We start from the raw sequence: 6000 nt of genomic DNA, 5'->3' as shown, positions 1-6000 counted from the left end.
GCCGGAAAGCACTGGAATGCCGCGTTCTCTCACCCTATTGTGCCTAGGTGTTGCAAACCACTGGAGGACAGAGTTTCACGCTTTGATCTCATGTCTCGGTCATTCTTTAGCACAGAGGGGTGAGTTTAAATTAAATTTCTTTCTCTGCTGATAAGTTCTAATAGGCCTCAGAAAGTGAATAATTATGCAGGAACATTTCATGGGTTGTTGGAGTGGGAATTCCCACTGCGCTGTCACCAGGAACAATTTCGCCGGTTGCTCAACGCTAAATACAGCTTCGCAAGAAAGCTACAAGTGCCTTTCAAATCTCAGTACAGATGAGCTAGTCTCCCCGCTCTCACCTTTCTGATCCCTTAAAAGCAGTTTGTCGTCACTTTTTTCATTTAAGTTTTATTTGTGGTTTAAAAATACTTTAAAAATCTACTGAAGGATCTTGTTTGAGGGTAAAAAATATTTGCTTTGATGATTAAATATGCAATCCTATCAGGACAAAAGTACACACTGATGAAAGCCGGGCCGCATTTTCCTGGAAAAAAGCTGATGAGCCACGTGGGGTTTGCATTCTAATACCTGGACTCAGTCTTGCCACCTCTCTTTACTTATTTTAGTGTAGTGCTTTTTTTTTTTTTTTTTTTTTTGCTTGATTTCTGAGTAAAGGTCAAGACCTGGAGCTGCAGCACAGTGTTTGAACCTACCTGGTTTGCAGTAGAGGACTTTTGGGGGAAGGGATAGGTGGGGGTAGGGGGGACATGGTTAAAGGAAAAATCCATTTGCTGCTTCATTCAAAATAGTCATCTATTAGAAAAATATGGACTTAAGTCTCTAAGATTTTGATTTATAATCCATCCTCCCAAGATAGATAAGAAACAGCATTAACAGTTTGAATATTTAAATGGATCATGACATTTTGAAACTCAAAAGGAAATCAGACTCTTTACCTAAATCAAAGAAATCTAAATTTGTAATTTAAAAGCACAATGGAACTCTTTATTGTTTTGTTGTTTAATGAAAACCCTTTATACTCCATTTACATCAGTGTTTCACTGCATAGCATTTTCCTTGTTTACTTTTCTTCTCTTTAACTTTCTTCCATTAAATAAATTGAGCTCTCACAAGCTTTAAGATTTCTAAATCAACACATAGAAACTGGAGCCTGCTTATCAAGTTTTCACTCCTCTCTTGGCAACTAATTTGAAAGGGCCCAAACAATGAGTTGATTTACAACATTATGCTCATTTCACTCTATACTCTAAGGGAATGTTGGAAAAAACCTCACTAATTCACCCAGGGTTATCTTTGTCTTTGAGGGAACCAATCCTTCCAGCTTTAAGTTTTTTAGCCACTCCATTTTAAGCACGGGAATAGAAGAAAGTAGATTCCCCACCACCCCTCAAGAGCTCAGGTGATTGTCTAGTTCGACTGAAAATAAAGGATTTGTGCTGCCCAATTTTGCACCCAATTTAATGTCCCTAATTATGCAGGTACCTTATCATCAGGTTTCCCATCATTTCAGAAAGTTTTGTGCTCATTCTTCTACACTGATTAATGCTTCATTTCTCTTTTATATACTTGTCCTTTATTTTGGCCTTCTTTCTTTTCTTTCTTTCTTTTTGCATAAGCAGTTTCTTTCTCCTTTCAATTTAATAAACAATGGCCTTTGTAAGGAAGGGGGAACTTAGTAGCAGGTGGGGATGCATTTATAAGATATTTACATTGATTTGGTGATGTTTTACAAATATTAAGTTATATATATTCTTTAACAGAATTTGTAGAGATATATGAATTATCTAAAGGAAAATAATCATTTTTTAAATAATACTAAATTATATTTCTCTCAAAGCTTTAAAAAAATAATGTTCTTGTAGATGACAAGTCAGTAGCCTTTGTACTATGAAGCAAATTAAGTTTTGCTCTTTCTCCTAATAAATAACTATTTGGCTTAAAACTGTAGTAGTTAAGTTTTAGTAAGGTACACATATAATTTATTTCTTATGCCCTCAATAGTGATATATTTTAGTTTATTATCACAATTGAATATTGTAATAGTAATTAATAGAGCACAATAAAACAACCTTGTAAATATTTTGGCAAAAGAATATTATATATTCTTCAGTTGCATATACTTTGTAGAAAGTATATGATATAATTAATTTAGTATACGGTATAATAATTAAATGGGAACATATTTTGCTTAGCCATGTGTTCACTTGGAAGTTTTAATATGTATACCCAGGAAAATCAGAATCAGTGACGTGTTCCATTCTTAAAAATTTCACCTGTTGTTTCATAGAGAAAATTTTTGTTTCAAAGGAAGGGTCTAATAGTAATTTCTTTTATAGAGAAATGGTATTTATGTCTGTGAGCTGGTTTTGGAACTACTCTTATTATTTTATACTCTAAAAGCAGTAGTATGGTTTTTTTAACTTAATTTTTTAAAGTAAACTTTCATTTTGGAATAATTTTAGATTTATAGAAAAGTTGTAAAAATAGTGCAGTGAGTTCCAGTAGTTTTTCCTATTGTTAACATCTTACATTACAATGGTATATTTATCAAACATAAGAAATCAATATTGGTATATAATTTTTTATAATAAAGAATTAAAGGCAACAAATGTTGCATTGCACATCAGTCAGTGGTAGACCGTAGCTTAGCAAAATGTTGATGTTTTTTTCATCAGCTTCTTATGGTCATCTTCCCTATGCAGAGACTATGTACTAATTTAGTAAGTTATGTAGAAAGCTATTCCTCAGGGATATATCTTTAAAATATAATTTCTTAGAATAAAAGTTTTTATTTCTTTCATAATCAAAATCTAATAAAATACATCTAATTTGGTTTTCATTTTTATTTCATGTATGGAAGCATCAGATTAAATTTTGAATGGTTGATGGTTTTACCGCAAATTATCAAAAATGTATTCATAACAATATTCTATTTGTAGCCTAGGCCTGTTTTTTATTGTACAATTTAAAATGACTTATTTACTCATTATTATTGTCCTTTATGTAGTAATTATAAAATACAAATACTGCAATAATTCTACTTATTTCCTTCATATTTTGCAAGTTAAGTTTTAGGGTCATTTTTGCTAAAAAGCTGAGTTTGTCAGTATAGAAAGTTCTAAATCTAACAGTTGTCCCTCCCACCTTTTTGTTTAAAGCACAGATAAATGTATGTCCTACTCCATGGAGCAACACGTTTGCATGAGTTTTTATCTTAAGTGAGATTATAAGGAGTTTCATTAAAAAATGAAAGTATTCTTTATTTAGAATATATTTTCACTTTACCTAAGGGTTGCTATATAAAATACAGGCTACACAGTTAAACTTGAATATTAGATAAATCACAAATTATTTTTAGTATAAGTATACCCCATGCAATATTTGGGACATACTTATACTAAACATGACTTGTTGTATTTTTAAATTCAAATTTAACCGGATGTCCTGATTTCTTCTTCTTCTTCTTTTTTTTTTTTTTAAGAAATAAAATACATGGATCTAACAGGACAAAGCTTAAAAAAAAAGGTAATATAAAAACAAAATAACTTCTGCCTATTCATTAAAATGCCAGGGGTAGCATTCTAGACTATTTTAAAAGGGAAATGCAGGACATAGTGAAGTTAGGATTTACTTGTTATCTGCAGGATGGAAATGTAAAGTTGATTTTCCCATTACTCGTTTGTGCTTTTTATTTTTCAGCTCGTTTGGCTTCATTCTTGGGCTATCCTTACACATTTAGAATATACTAGTACTACCCTGCCAAAATAAGAAACTACATTTATTTAGCTTTCAAGAAAGTGATATTGTGCCGATGTTTGCTGGTCACTTCTTTCTAATATTAGGAGGTATTAAAAAAAAACCCCTCATTTCTATTAATTAGATCCATGCAGTTGAGACCCTCTCTATGCTGAAGGTTTGCTCTTGCCAGTTCTATTCTCCAAGTACTTTACACCTACCTTCTGGTTTAATTGCTCTTAAACTGCAGAAATGTGGACTTCTATATTTCTAGAAGTCATGTGTAAGTTGTAGCAGCAGTGCTGCAAATGAAATTCAAACAGGCTAATTTATTCCGTAAATTATGAGTAAATGATCTGAAGTTAAAGTACTCTTTCCCGTGAGAGTTTGTTATTCCTCTGTGGAAGGACTGCTACAGGAAATAGAGGCAACAGCCATTCATTTATTCATAACATTTTCTCAAAAAGCAATTCCTTATTTTAATGTAGTGGTTTTCTTCCTTGTGGTTCTTTTGTTATTAATTTAATTTTTCTAGCAATTTTCTACTTCTTGATAATTATTACTTGTGATTATCCTCAGAAATAATGATTAAAGTCTTGTGTATCTTATACACAAGACAGGCTAATAAGGGAGGGAGGTAATGAACCTGGCATCTAAGGTTTATCCATCTTGCCTTCTTCAGACAGCTCAAAGAGTAAATAAAAACAATATTAACAGGCTATGTATGCCAATCAGATAAATCATAAAGAATAATACAGGCAGGCTTATATACATAGACAGGGAATTTATCAAAGACCTAGGCTTAAAAGATAGCCACATCTTAGATTCTGCTTTCACCAGGCAATACAGCTTACTGTGAGGGTACAGAATAAAGTGGTAAGTGAGAAGTTTAGGAAAACTAATTTTGGAGGCTGGCTTGATGGTAGCACTACCTGGAAAATTAAACTGTGAACAGGTTCCTACAAACTGCTGTACTTTTTCTTCACTTTGTTTTATAAAACCAATTAGATATTCATTTAGATTAATAAGTACTTTAAAAATATATAATTACCTCTGTGAATTCTAAGGGAGACATTCACATACAAGTACAAATATGTCAATTTTATTATATATTTGTCAATTATCATATTAACTCCATCCTAATCTGAGGACTTTCCTCATTTCTAAATTTCATTTTTTGGTGACAGTTAGATGCTCACTGAAGATATTCTAGGAAGTACAAGAAATTATGAAGAAACAGAAAAATTATTTTAACCCTACTTCTGAGATACAGTTGTGTTTTTACTCATAATCTTTTTTCTATGTGATTAGAGTGTAACCCTTTTTTCACCATTAATATTAAAATAAATTTCCCTTTTAAAAATGCTCTGCAAAAATAATTTTAAATGTTTATAAAATATGTATGGTCTGGATACAGCAAATGTTTACTTACTTCTTTAATACTGGGGATTTCGTTGTTTCCAAATGATTAATCATCCTTATGCATAACTTTTTGTTCTAATTTCTGATTATTTCCTTAGGATACTAGAAGAGGAAGGAATTCTTGAGGGATAAGAACATTTTAGAGCCTCCAGACAGAGATTACCAGATTACTGTCCTGGAAGTATATAGCAGTTTATATTCCAGCAAACAGCAGTTAGGAGAGCCAGCCTTATATGGACTGAATTCTTCATCTTTTTTATTTAATAAGGAAGAAATGAATGTCATTATTGCTTTAAGCTGCAAATTTTAGATTGCTAAACATTTTCCCCATATGTTTATATTTGCCATTTTCATTTCCTCTTTTGTGAATTGTCCTTCCATAGTTATGCCCTTTTCTGAATGACGTCACACTTGATTGCAAAATGAGGCAAATGATATGGGCCAATGAAGAACATTCTGGGGAAAGAGCACTGGCTCTAGAAGCAGAAACTCCCTTCATGCCTTTGCACCCACCATACAGTTCCCTAAAGTGGGACCCACAAATTGGTTCCTTTTATTAGTAGTAGATTTTACAGTAAGTGGGAAGAATGGAACCTTACTTGTGCTAACATTTTACAAAAGAATTTTGGGAAAACAACCAGTTGTGTTTCCCAATTAAGGTTGGACATTATTTTGCACTGTCACATGGTACTATAGATTCAAATCAATGAGTCTACAGGATACCCCACAATGATATTTTTATAGATTTCTTTATTAACTGAATTAGGCAGATACTTTGGCCCCTGGCTGCACAAAACCACAGAATTGACCTATACAGAGTTCATTCATTCATGGCCACCA

Source organism: Pteropus medius, unplaced genomic scaffold, assembly GCF_902729225.1.
Source record: "Pteropus medius unplaced genomic scaffold, Ma_sr-lr_union100, whole genome shotgun sequence".
NCBI classification, from domain to species: Eukaryota; Metazoa; Chordata; class Mammalia; order Chiroptera; family Pteropodidae; genus Pteropus; species Pteropus medius.
Note: the sequence above shows the minus strand (reverse complement) of the source record.